This window comes from Triticum dicoccoides, chromosome 4A (assembly GCF_002162155.2).
Source record: "Triticum dicoccoides isolate Atlit2015 ecotype Zavitan chromosome 4A, WEW_v2.0, whole genome shotgun sequence".
NCBI lineage: Eukaryota > Viridiplantae > Streptophyta > Magnoliopsida > Poales > Poaceae > Triticum > Triticum dicoccoides.
In genome coordinates, this window is record NC_041386.1 from 50,319,526 (window position 1) to 50,334,644 (window position 15,119).

Sequence of the window (15,119 nt, forward strand, 5' to 3'; positions counted from 1 at the left end):
TGTATGCCGTATATCGCACACACATTGATATGGCTGCCCGTTTCTGTTGTTTTGCCTCATCGCAGATAGTTCGAATGGGTTTACCGTGTGCCCTGCATCGCACACGCAACTAAAATATGAACCGTTTTTTATGCATCCTCCACCGCAAATGGTTTGCACCTTTTTTGACGGTTTTTTACATCCCCGTTTGTGATTAATGCATCACACACAGTTTCATCAAAGGGTCTCTGATCGTAGTGTCGCGTTAGCAGCATCCTGTAGTAGTGTAGATCTTGCGTGATCGTAGGATTTCTTTTGAAATTGCATGCTACATCAGGTTTAATTTTATGCTACATCAGGCAACGATCGGACGACCAGCACCTCAGTGCTCTGGTCATCGCCGGAGTTAATCCGATGACGTGGGCGGATGATGTTAGTCTAATTACCTAGTTAGTTTAATTGTAGTCACTAAGAGTGGACCCCACGTTGCTAATTAACCATGGGTTAGCCCCTGTGTCCATGATAGGCGGGACCCGCACATCAGGTTTGACTGGACCCGTTCTGTTGACTTGCTAACGTCACAGTGACTCAGTGCTGACACAGTTAATCATTTTCTGGATTTAAAATAATCCAGGAAATTCCAGAAAATGTGCTAAACTTCTAAAAATCATATAAATTAATATATATATATATATATAACTCCAAATGAAATAATTTATATATGAAAAATGATCAGAAAAATCCAAAGAATCTATTTATGGCATTTTCATGCATGTTTGAGCAAGTTAACCTCACTGTTTAGGATGAAACATGATTAGGACAAATTTGATAATAGACTTGGAGTTGGAATTTGATCTAGTTTTGAATTCCACTTCAATCAAAATGACTTTCTGTTCCATTAGCACAAATCACAGCATATTGCCATGTCATGATCATGCATCATATTGTTGCATTGCATTGATTGCGTTCCTTCTCTTTTGCCGGTGTTCTTCCCTCTCAGTGGATGTTGCTCTGACGTTGTGATCGTTGACACCGATGAAGAGCTATACTACTTTAGAAGTGTCAGGCAAGCAAAACCCCCTTGTTCATTTCGATACAATCCTACTCTCTCGCTTCTGCTCTCTTTTACTGCATTAGGACAACGACGCTTCAACTGTTACATGTTGTGGTAGTTGAACCCCTTTCCTCTTCATGACCTGTCATTGCCACATTAAATAGTGAAACCCACTAGCATGTGTAGGAGTTGTTTGAGCCCTGATGTGCCTACTCATTCATGCTTGTTGTCATGGCTGCTACTACTTAGAGTTGAGTGAGATCTGATTCATCGGGGCTGAATTGGAATGTGGTGAACATGTCCTACTGTTGAGAGCTAAGTGTGTGAACACGATTTGGTAAAGGTAGCGATGAGAGGCCATGTAGGAGTACATGGTTTGTTGTCTCATTGAAACCGTCCTCAGGAACTGATTTGTGTGTTTGTGATCCATGAACTGCTACTACCACGCATTGGAATGCTTAAGTGCCCCTCTCGACTTATTAATCGCGTTGATCTTTGTCCAGAAGTTGCAACTAGTTTCTGGTGTTCGTAGGATATGTGTTGGGGGGCGTGCATAACGCTGACCCTAGGGGTGGGCTGTGATGCGGTAGAGACACGAGGCACGGTGTATCAGGACACCCGTTTGGTGCAACGGGAACCCTGCTCTCATCGTTTGGGGCCGTGAGTGAAACCCTGGCCGGATCTCCTTGCGGATGGAACCCGGATAGGCGAAAAACCTGGACTAGAGACTTGTGTGGTTAGTCAGGTCGTGCCTGACACCCTCGCCAAGCTTCCGCTTGAAGGTTGCCGAGATACATGATGTGTACATGGAGGTAAGTGGAGAGAGTGTGTGTGAAGAAGTACACCCTTGCAGGGTTAACATGATCTATTCAAATAGTCGCTTCCGCGATAAAGGACTTCTGGGTTGCCTATACAGTTCATAGACAAGTGAAAGTGGATACTCTAAAATGCGCAAGATAAGTATGAGTGCTATGGATGGCGTTCTCGTAGGGAGACGGGAGCAGATCCATAGTGGTGTATTGATTGGTGAATATGTGGACTCGTGTCCGAGGATTTGGGAGGGAATCCTGACAACGCATGAGCTCGAGCTTTGGTTAACCGACATTTGACGGTGACCGGACCTAACACGAACTAGGAGGAATCCATTCATGGCCAACACATACCCCTCATTATCGGTCAAAGGTATGATATATATATACACTCGGGGAGCCCACAGATATCCGTGTCGTCACAAAAAACCGCACAAGGGAGACGTGGTTGATCAGAACACCCCGTATACACTGCATGTGGCCTAAAAATATGTGTGGGTACGATGGTGTATGATGTGTTTAAATCCCAAATGCACAACTTCGATGGGCCACCAACTACATTACAAAACGAACATCGTACTCGACTCCAAGCCTGGTTCAATACATACGATGTCAGATTCCCAACTTCGAGGCAGCGGCATGGGACACATCTATATATATCTATACATCTATACACCTATATAGTGTGCGAATAACTTTGAAAGTTGCTCATTGGACGAAGCCAATCCGACGGTACAGAGATGGCAAATCCGAGCACTACTAGCCATTGGATATCATCTACATTCCACCAGATTCTGCCACATGTACAATTTAGAATACTCCATGGTTGAACTTAAGCATAATGCACAAACCTCAAAACACAAGCACTTCTCCTTTGTTCTCTAGAATCTTCCATATCTTAATTGCCCAAACTATTTTGTTCTAAATGAATTGTCACTTTTTGTTTTTACCTTTACAATGCACAATTCCATGAATCTTAAAATAGATTTTTTATAAAACTAATTGATTTTGGATGATATGAACTATAAGAATGAAATGAACATCTACATCATGCATATCTGGGAGAAGAGGTGGGAAACCGATGAGAGGAGTTGTGAGAAACGGTAGCCTCTTTTGAATGAAAACCTAGTTTAGAAGGAAGCGTGAGCTACACGACGCATGTGCACAGTGCTTACCCATGTACTTCATGTGCTGTCGAAAGGGCTCAGGGTTGCCGCTCGATCTGGGAGCATCCAACGATGAACACGTACGATCCGTGGGGTTTGGATACTGGCCAGTCAGAACGCACAACTCAGATCACACGCGCAGCGGGGGGGATATCATACGAAAACCAACATTTGGTGGAAACCTGTGAAAACCACGAGAAAAAGATGTTTTGAAGTTTCAAAAAAATTGAAAAAAATGCGGGATGTTAGGAGGATGATGTTTTATTGCCACACAAAATTTCTAGTTGAAACACATTACGAGATGTGAGCTATGAAGAAGACAAAAGCAGTGTTGAATAGTGCTAAATAGTAATTTCACTATTCAGGGCTGAATTTGTCTTTTTCATAGCTCACATCTCAAAATATTTTTCAACTTGAAATTTTGTGTTGCAATAAAACATCACCTTCTTAACATCCCACATTTTTTCAGATTTTTACGAAACTTAAAAATATGGTTTCCATGAAGTTTTCATTGAATATTGGCTTTCGTGAGTGAACATGTGCTATTTGAAAACATTTCGTGAGAAGAATCTCGGTTTTTAAATCCCCGTAAATCCAAAACTAAGCCGAAAATCGTGAAACCTTCCATGGTGTCACAACATGGCACTTATATGTCGAGGAATTTTTTCGTCCATTGTAGCGCAAAAGTTTTGTTACAAGCCTCTTACAAACTGGAGCTTCTTTCAAAGAAGCCTCATGGTTCCGATAGGGAAACGTGTCCCCCTTGTGAGCGAAACGTAATCACTGCCTCTTTTCGCCTTGTATTTTCTTCTACGGGCAACATGGAACGACAGGATATCCGTGCTGAAATTTAAACTTATTCAGGGTTCGTTTGGCCTTTTTATACACTAATTGAGTTTCCTAGGCATTTAATGTACATAATTCAAATTTGAACTACTAATACATGCTCCAGTTCACTAAAATGGCTATAAAAATTATACATGTGTCCTTGGGTGCATGTTTAGGTCCCATGCCAAGAATGGGAAAAAATTACAACCGTACCGGTGTCGTGGCTCGTCTTCAAACAATTCCAATCTCAGTTTTAAGTCCCCATAAATCCTAACCTCACCAGAAAGTCATCAAAGGTGGCATGGTGTCACGTCATGGCACATTTATGTCATGGTAAAAACATTGTCCAATTTAGGCCAAGCTTTATTACAAACCTCTTAAAAAATTGGAGCTTCTCTCAAAGAAGCCTCATGGTTCCGATAGGGAAACATGTTCCCCTTGTGGGTGAAACGTAATCACTGCCTCTTTTCGCCTTGTATTTTCTTCCACGGGCAACATCAAACGACATGACATCCGTGCTGAAATTTGAACTTATTCAGGGTTCGTTTGGGCTTTTTATACACTAATTGAGTTTCCTAGGCATTTAATGTCCATAATTCAAATCTGAACTACAAATACATGCTCCAGTTCACCAAAATGGCTAGAAAAATTATACATGTGTCCTTGGGTGCATGTTTAGGTCTCATGCCAGGAATGGGAACGAATTACAACCGTACCGGTGTATTGGCTCGTCCTCAAACATTTCGAATCTCAGTTTTTAAGTCCCCATAAATCCTAAACTCACTAGAAAGTCATCAAAGGTGGCATGGTGTCACGTCATGGCACATATATGTCGTGGTAAAAACATTGTCAATTTGGGCCAAGCTTTATTACAAACCTCTTACAAATCGGAGCCTGTCGCAAGAACCCTCGTGGTTTCAATAGGGAAACGTGTCCCCTTGTGGGCCAAACGATAATCACTCCCTCTTCTAGCCTCATATTTTCTTCTACACGCGACAAGGAACAACTGGAGATTCGCGCTAAACTTTGAAATTATTCAGGGTTCATTTGACCTTTTTTATTCATTAATTGAGTTTTCTAGGCATTTCATGTCCATAATTCAAATATGAACTACAACTACATGCTCCAGTGCACCAAAATGGCTAGAAAAAACGTACATGTTTCCTTGGGGTGCATGTTTAGGTCCCATGGAACGAACTCAATCGTCTCGCCGTCCTGGCTTGGCCACAAACATTGCGAATCTCGGTTTTTAAATCTCTATAAATCCAAAACTCACCAGGAAATCATGAAACTTGGCATGGTATCACTACATGGTACATATAATTGTCCAATCTGAGGGAATCTATATTACAAGCCTTTTACAAACTGGAGCCTGTCGCAACCCTCGTGGTTCCGGTAGGGAAACATGCCCCTCTTGTGGGCGAAACGATAATCGCTACCTCTTGTCGCCTTGAACTTTGTTTTCTACAGGCAACATAGAATAACAGGAGTGTCGGGCTGAAATTTGAAACTGTTCAGCGCTCATTTGGCCATTGTATATATATTACTAATTACTAAGTTTTCTATGCATTTAATGTAATCCATAATTAAAATTTGAACTACAACCACATGCTCCAGTGAAGCAAAATGGGTGGGAAATCGTACATGTGTCATTGGGTGCATGTTTAGGTCATGTTTAAGGAATGGGAATGAATTACAAGCTTGTAGTAATCCTGAAACATTGAGAATCTAGGTTTTTAAATCCCAGTAAATCAAAAAGTCACCCAAAAACATGAAACTTGGCATGGTTTCATGACATGGCACATATATGCCATGGTAAAAAATCGTCCAGTTTGAGAAGAGGCGCACACATTAGTAGCCAACGAAGTCCTTTTTGAAACAAAAAACCGACACGATAATATCGCGAACGGTTGTATTATATTAACCATGTCAAAATTTAACCATACTCGATGGCATGTGTGCAGCTGTTTGATTAGACGGGACGAGCGCGAGAAGTCTGCCGTGCAGGCTCGACGGGACGTGTGCGAGTAGTCCGCCGCGCAGGCTCGATGGGACGCGTGCATCCTGTCCACCTCGCAGGCTCGACGGGACACGTGCGAGCAGCAAGGCCGCCCATGCTCACTGGGAAGTGAGCTCTTTGACCTCCATGCACCAGCCGCCGCTTGCCTCGCTCACTTCTCCATTAATGGGTTAATTAAAGCACCTGGATGGAGGTGTTTGCTTAAATTGCCACATAGGGCAACGGATAATAAGACCACAAATAAAATGGCAATAGATAATACGACGACAAATTTACAATCGCGCAGATAATAATTGTCTTACATATTCCAAATAATTTAAAATGCCACATGCGGTAAAGCCCAGAAGACACAGGGGCAAGAGAAGAAGGAAATTGTAGACAAGAATCTGGGTCGCTACTGTCTCTACTCGTCGATGGATCGTCGGGTGGTGAAATCCTCCACCTCCTTCTTCAATTCCTCATGAATGTGCATGAAAGCAGCCACGGATTCCTCCACCTCCTGCCTGCGCTCGATCTGGAGCTTCCTCAAGCCACCCGTCAGTTCCTCGACGACCGCTTTCAGCATCATCTCCGAGGCATTGCTCTGCTCATGTAGCATCTTCCAGCCGGTGGCCTCCTCCTCCTTCTCGGCGACCAACTTGAGGAGCTTCGCATTGTCACCCATGAGTTGCTCGACGAGGCCGGTCGCCTTGTCAACCGAGGCATCGCTGATCTTGAGCAGCTTCATCAAGCCGTCGACCAGCTCCTGCTGCGTAGTGATGCCGGTGAGAATGTCGTCGTCACCAGCGAAGGACTTCAGGAACGCCGGCTCATTGTGATGGCCGATGCCGCAAATGCACTTGTGAGAGCCCTCGCGTGCCCGTGAGAGCTCGTTCGAGGGCTCCGCGGCGCGCCGGGACATCTTTGCTACGACTGCGGCTTCACGGCGGGACCTCTCTAGTGCTTCTGCGGCCTTGGTCTTTGCTGTCTGGTTATATGTCCACCCTAAACTCCTCCTACCGGTCATGGCGGAATGACTTGACAGAAAAAACTAGTTTTGTGGGTGATGAGGAGAGGAACTGTGAAGTAATTTTCGAGTGGGTAGTTTTTATAGCCCAGTGCTAAGTGTGAACACATATTAGTTTGATAGATGTGAACGGATTTGCAATTACTTATTGCGTTGTAATCAGCAATGTGACGAGAAACAAGGTCAAAATTTATTGATGGCAGAAGGTTGACCATGTAGTTGCTCGCTGAGGGAGTCCCGGATTAGGGGGTCTCCGGACAGCCGGTCTATATCCTTTGGCCGGATAGTTGGACTATGAAGATACGAGATTGAAGACTTCGTCCCGTGTCCGGATAGGACTCTACTTGGCGTGGAAGGCAAGCTAGGCCATACGGATGTGCATATCTCCTCCTTTGTAACCGACCTTGTGTAACCCTAGCCTCCTCCGGTGTCTATATAAACCAGAGGGTTTTAGTCCGTAGGACAGCATACAATCATACCATAGGCTAGCTTCTAGGGTTTAGCCTCTCCGATGTCGTGGTAGATCAACTCTTGTACTACTCATATTATCAAGAATAATCAAGTAGGACGTGGGGTTTTACCTTCATCATGTCACATCCTCGGATCAGCTCTTGTTTGACTTTGCTTGCTCATCATGTCATCATGTGTATTTCCCAAAGAAAACTTGAAATGGGGATGTTGAAACCCTAGCACTAAATGAATTCAACTAGGTTCAAATAAACAATATTTTCAATGAACCCAAAATGCCTTTGAAAATGTTCATGATTTTTGATAAAGGTGAAAACCTCTGCCAAAAATGATGCCAATATTTTTTAGGCCATTCTGGATTTTTGAATAACACATATTGTATTTGAATTGGGGCAGTTAAATACTATTAATATTTTTTAAATGCTCCAATGATCCTGAAAATAGTTAAGGGCCTCTGTAATAATAAACTAAATCAAAACAAAATAACAAGAATAGAAAAACAGAAACAGAATTAGAAAAGAGAGAGAGAGAGAGAGAGAGAGAGAGAGAGAGAGAGAGAGAAGAGCTCACCTAGCAACCTGGCGGCCCAACTGTGCAGCCCAGCCCAGCACCGCAGCCCCCTCTGTCGTCTTCCTCCTTACGCCAGTAGGCAGGGCGCGTGGTCGCCGCGCGCGCGCCAGCTCCTGCTTCCACCGCGACGCCCCGGCTTTTCTGGATGTGCCACAGAGACGCCCCTCTCCTCTCTCACTCTCTCTTGTTCTTCCCCCCTCCTCTCTCTCGCTCTCTCTCCCGAAGCCGAGCGGAGCCGTCGCCGCCGCTCGCTGCCGCCATAGCCACTGACCACCCCTCGCCCTACCGATGAGTCCAGAAGCTCCGCCGCGATGCCCTCGCCCTCCCCACCGAGCCACGCTTCGCTGGAGGCCCTGCATCGCCGCCATTGGGTCATCTTCAACCTCGGTACCCGCCGAACACCGTTCATCGATTCGCCTCGCTCCGGTCGCCCCCGAGCCAACTGATCTGCTCATCGACCTCCCTGTGAGCTCCGCCGCTTTTCCTCTCTTCTTTCCCGCGCGTTTGCACCCTCTAAGCCATAGTTCCACCATGGCCGAAGCTCGCCTCCGCTCGAGCTTGTCGCCGGAGTCGCTCCGGCGACCATTTGGTCATCCCGTGCTACCCAACATGCTTTGCTAGCGCCTCAGTTTCCGTGTTTGCACACCGCAGCCCCAACCCCGCACATGGCCAAAACCGTTCTTAGGAACTGATTTCTCTGTTTGTGATCCATGAACAGCTACTACCACGCATTAGGCCCGAAAGCAATGGACCCTCTTGACTTACTAACTGCCCTTGTCCTCTGTCCAGGAGTTGCAACTAGTTTCTGGTGTTTGTAGGACATGTTTTGGCAGCCGTGCGTAGCGCTGACCCTAGGGGTGAGCTATGATGCGGTAGATACACCGTGGCACGGTGTACCGGGCGCCTGTTTGGTGCCTCGGGAACCCTACACACATCGTTTGGGGCTGTGAGCGAAACTCCGGCCGGATCTCCTCGCGGATGGAACCTGAATAGGCGATAAACCTGGACTAGAGACTTGTGTGGTTAGTCAGGTCGTGGCCGACTCCCTCGGCAGGCTTCTGCTTGAAGGTTGCCGAGATACACGACGTGTACATGGTGGTAAGTGGCGAGAGCGTCTGTGAAGAAGTAAACCCCTCCAGGGTTAACATCATCTATTCGAATAGCCGTGTCCACAGTAAAGGACTTCTGGGTTGCCTATAACAGTTCATAGACAAGTGAAAGTGGATACGCTAAAACTCACAAGATAAGTGTGAGTGCTATGGATGGCCTTCTCGTAGGGAGACGGGAGTGGATCCATAGTGGTGTATTGAATGGTGAATATGTGGACTCGTGTGCGCCACCTCAAAAGAGTTGCTTGCAGTCGTAGTTCAGGTTAGCCACTGAGTCAAAGCTAGCTTGCTGCAGTTAAACTCCACCACCCCCTTTATTGATACCGATGCATATGTAGATAGTTCTGATGTAAGTCTTGCTGGGTACATTTGTACTCACGCTTGCCTATTTTATGTTTTGCAGAGAGACGTCACTCTCGCTAGTAGTTCCGTGTGGACTTCGACGTTTAGCTTGATACCTCAGCTATGATCTTGTGCCCTCAGCAGGATCTGGTAGATAGTCAGGCTTCTTAGCCTTTTTCATTTGTAGATGTCTGTACTTAGACATGTTAAGCTTCCACATGTGCTTTGATTTGTATGCTATGATTGTTGGGTCATGAGACCCACGTTTGTAATATCTCACTCCTCGTAGCCTAATGAATAAATACTTGAGTTGTAGAGTTATGTTGTGATGCCATGTTGTATTTACACATATCGAGCATATTGTGTGTATGATTGAAATGCTTGGTATGTGTGGGATCCAACAATCTAGTTGTTTATCCTTGGCAGCCTCTCTTATGGGGAAATGTAGTCTAGTGCTTCCATGAGCCATAGTAGTCCGCTATAGCCCGGCTCACCGGAGTCCTGTTAGCCCAGCACTACTGCTCGGGACACTTGACTGGCCGGCATGTGTTTCACTTCATTCCTGTGTCTGTCCCTTCGGGGAAATGTCACACGGTGACATCCGGAGTCCAGCCTAGCCTGCTACAGCCCGGGTTCCCGGAGTCCTGTTAGCCTAGTGCTACAGCCCAGATTCACACGCTGCTGACCGACATGCTCGATGTGATTCATGTATGTATGTCCCCATAGGTTAGTGCCGCTTTGGGTTCATGACTAGCCATGTCGGCCCGGGTTCTCTATCATATGAATGCTAGCGACACTATCATATACGTGAGCCAAAAGGTGCAAATGGTCCCGGGCCATGGTAAGGCGACACCCGTGGGAATACCGTGCGTGAGGCCGCAAAGTGATATGAGGTGTTACCGTCTAGATCGATGTGACTTGGAATCATGGTCCTTACAGTGTTGGTATCAGAGCCTGACTGCCTGTAGGATTACCAAGCCAAACTGGTCGAAGTTGTGTCTAGAAATGCTTTAGTTATGTAGGGGAATTGATTGTGGAAGGGAACGTAAGGCTCTTTTTACTCCTTTACCTTATGGCCTTCTGATATGAGTCAACCTCTTCTCTTCTACGAGGATTAAGTAACCAGGCCTTCTCATCTATTTATCAGGATGACGTGTTACTAATCCATAGACTTATAGGATTGTTGGTTTCAGGCCTCAATTCAGTTTCTACTACTTTTAATATGTTGTCCATTGAACCACAACTTTGATATTGTGATGTTAAGTGGTTATGCTAGCATTTTGTAGGATGTCTCAAATCTTTTTCGAGCATTTATAGCCGTTATGTTATCCGAGTCATCCCAGGTTTCTAGATAGTTTGATGCACTTGCAATCATTCCTCCATGTTCCTGATGTCCATTTGGGCCAGATTAATCACACTAATCGGTGAGTTGAGGTACTCTATTGCCTCAACATATACGTTGGAGCTATTGTTATGATCCTATGTGTTTAGGGAGTCACCTAGTAATCTAGCCATGTTTTATGTTTCTGGTGTGATGATTCTAGCCATTATTCTCGAGAGCATCCCGTGATGCTACTTAGTAGTAGGTATTCTACTCCTAGGTGTTTGAAACCCGAGATTCACCCTACTTCATGTTGATAGTGTTTGCTAGTTCCTTTAGGATATTAGTAACCTTTGCGATAGACCTCAATATCCGTGGTATTTTCCTCTTCCAAATACCATGAACTACTTATGGCAGAAGTTCCTCGTTGAACCGAAAGATCACAATAAGAGTGCTCTTGAGGAGTTCTCCATTCTACCTTGTGAATCTGCCAGTTCTACCTTTCTGCATGGGTTATCCGGAAGAAATATTGAGCTTTGATCGACACACTAATCTATGCATCCACAACTCAGAAAATTAGATATTCTTTTGAGTTGTCCCTCTTTAGTTGTCTTCTGACCTTCGTCTATCAATTGATAGTCAGGAGTAGTTGTGCATTCATGTTCATCGATGCCTTTTACTCTTGTGGTCTTTCAAGCCATTCTATTCCAGAATGACTAGGAGAAACAAACTCCAGTACCTCGTCCATATCCAGGATTGTGTCAAAATAGTTGTCTATCGCAGATCAAAATGCCAATCCAGCTTGTTTTCTGTTCTACCCCGAAGTATTACCGTCTTATGTCAAGAATGTCATGGGAATTGCACACCATCTTATGAATTCTTGATACAGTGATACCTCTCGCCATCGTTGTTCATTCCTCGGTTCCCGTGTTGCTGCAACCGGAATACTGAAAAGTGAATCATGATGTGTGAAATCAATACTCCTAGCAATTGCGTTGCTTGGTAGTTAAAGGACAATATTCTCATCCTAAGCGTGTTGGTTATTGAATCACCATCCTAGGACTGATAGTGCTACCTAGTCCATTTTTGTTGGTGCACTCTTCGATCGATGAGTTAGGATTTTGTAAAACCCTTGCTCTTTTGATCACATCGTCTTGCCTTGAAAAGAAAGAATGTTCTCGAGCTTAGTATCATATCGGTGGTTCGTGATTTTCCGATTATCTTCTCGGAAGTATCACCAGGTTGTCCCCTGACTGTTATGTTGAGTTCGTGATCAAGTTGGTTTTCTTATAAATCACCCCTTCTTCAAGAATCTGTGTTGGATACCCCGGAACTAGTTGGTTGAGCTAAACAACAACTTGGAGAGTTGGAAGATAAAATCTTGCCAGCTTAGTTCATTTCAAGGGATATATTTGCGTGTGTTGAAGATAGATGATATCTTCATCGATTGGTCCCTGTGATCAGTTGTTGGATCTATTGTTGTATCAAAACTTTGATTTGAGTATGGACTATCGTCAAGTCAAATCAGAACCAACGATGTTCGTAATGTTGTCTTACTCATGGTTGATCCCCGAGCATACACCATTACATCTTTTGGTCTAACCAATGCTATCACCATGTTCACATGATGGTGGAAGTCCAGTGATATGGAAATTCCGATGAGTTGCTGTTGAGCCCAACAGCAGCATTTTGTCTCCCCCATGATTCATGTTGAATATTACACTAGTATTGGAAACTTTGTAAGCATTGCCTTCATATTCCGCTCAGGAGGTATACATATGGATGAAAGGAATGACTTCCTCTAATTCACGTGCATTTGATGTAAGTTGCCGCCGTGAATTCGAGAAAGCATGCTTTTGCTTCCTTCGGAACCATCCCAAGTCAGTCATGCATATGTGCGAAGTATTCTATGGTTTGAAGACTTGCAACCTTTAGCCCATATGTATTCCCTAGCACCCCAAGCCACGGATTGATTTGTTCACGGAAAAGGAGTTGCTGTGCGAATACTAGTTCATGCACAAGACTCCAATATCCTTGTTGATGGTGCCCCACCTGAACTCGGTAGTGTTTTATTATAAGACTACTACGTGGTCATGCTTGTTTGGGACAGTGTGTTCACTTGTATGTAGCAGAACCAGCTCATGTTTTGGAGTTTGCTATCTTAGTTCATTCCTTGAGAATCTCGCAATGCCATCTCGTCGAATTGTGTTGCAAACTTTCTCTTCAGACAGGCTGAGTCTAAAGTATCCTATCACCAATCGGATCTGAATCTCAGGCAGATATGATGGTTGGAACATTCCCAACAGTTGCATTTTGTTCCCAGCTTGCACTGCCATTGTGCCAATTCCCCATAGGCTGCCCTTCTCGGTAGTTGCTGTCCAATATCATCTTCAAAAGAGGACTTACCATGGGTCCCATCCATTTCCGATGATAAGCAAAAATCATCCATTGCATTGTCTTCAACAAGCTAGTCCACATCATCCATCCTAGTCTGAGTATGCCACTCCTTCAAACTCTTCCAGACGATCGTTTGAGAATTGCCTTAGGCTGGTATAGAGAGTTTCAATGATATTTATATCAAAAGTAATTCTTTTTGCCACTTAAGGGAATATTTCTGCGAGTCACCTTCCTTAAGGTGTCTCGTTGTGGTATCATGGCAACCCAACTCCTCACAATGTTGACACCGTTCACCACCCTCCTAGGTGTGGGAATTCCGCTACTTATTTAAACCTTGTCATATGCTCATTTCCAGCATTCTTGATGTGGTATCGTGTCTCATCTCGACAGATGTCACTATGTCTTGTTCTGTGAGTTGATCGTCGGTTGCTCGATCTTCGAGAAGATCGATTCTTCGAGAGTTTCTTTTCTTCCCGTTATCGTGTTGGATGGAGTTCTCAGAGCAAGACATCGAGACAAAGATGGTGATCGTGTCAACGTTCCTATGAAGTGCAACCTGGATGGTGAAGACAGTGTTAGCTTCTGCCCCCTCTGTCTTCTTACCTCACGTCTTGAATCTCAGGACGAGATTCTTGTTTAGTGGGGTGAGCTATCACAGCCTCAGATCAGCTCTTGTTTGACTTTGCTTGCTCATCATGTCATCATGTGTATTTCCCAAAGAAAACTTGAAATGGGGATGTTGAAACCCTAGCACTAAATGAATTCAACTAGGTTCAAATGAACAATATTTTCAATGAACCCAAAATGCCTTTGAAAATGTTCATGATTTTTGATAAAGGTGACAACCTCTGCCAAAAATGATGCCAATATTTTTTAGGCCATTCTGGATTTTTGAATAACCCATATTGTATTTGAATTGGGGCAGTTAAATACTATTAATATTTTTTAAATGCTCCAACAATTCTGAAAATAGTTAAGGGCCTCTGTAATAATTAACTTAATGCCCACAATTATTTTCAGGATTTATTAAAATGATTTGGGTTATAAACTAAATCAAAACAAAATAACAAGAATAGAAAAACAGAAACAGAATTAGAACAAAAAGAGAGAGAAGAAATCACCTAGACACCTGGCGGCCCAACTGTGCAGCCCAGCCCAGCACCGTAGCCCCCTCTGTCGTCTTCCTCCTCACGCCAGTAGGCAGGGCGCGTGGTCGCCGCGCGCGCCAGCTCTGGCAACCATTTGGTCATCCCGTGCTACCCAACATGCTTGCCACATCACGTAGTGCCTCGCTAGCGCCTCAGTTTCCGTGTTTGCACGTCGCAGCCCCAACCCCGCACATGGCCGAACTCCGGCCGCCGCCTTGGAGCTCGCCGTCATTGGCTCCGGCCATGATAGAACCGGCCTCCACCACCACTAGACGTGCGCCTGCAGAAGCTCTCCAATGAGCCCAAGAATGGCCTCGCCCGTGCCCTGTGGGCGTTTTCCGAGCCGCACCACCGTCTCGGGCCTCGCCGGCGTCGAGTAGCCGGTGGGTTTGACCCCGCTGACCGTTGACCATGTGGGCCCAGTTTGACCCCCTGGGTCACTGACGTGTGGGCCCCAGGCCACTAACTAAACTAGGATTAGTATTAGTTTAACACTAACTAACTACTGACTAGTGGGTCCCATTGGTCAAGTTTGACCTGGACTGCGTCTGTTGACCAGATGACGTCAGCATGATGCAAGGCTGACGCAGTAAATGCTTTTCTGTATTTTAAATAAATCTAAATGATTTATTTATTTTCAGAAAATCCCCTAAACTTCCAAAAATCATAGAAAATAATCTATAACTCAGAATGAAATAAATTATATACGAAAAATTATCAGAAAAATTCAAGGAATCTGTTTATGGCATTTGCATGCATGTTTGAACAACCTAGGGTTGCTGTACAGGGAAATTTGCATAATTGACATTTAAATAAGCACATATGGAGTTTGAATTTGAACCCTTGGTTCAAACGAATTTCATTTAATACGATTGCTAGTTGCATTAGCTCAGTCAACATCA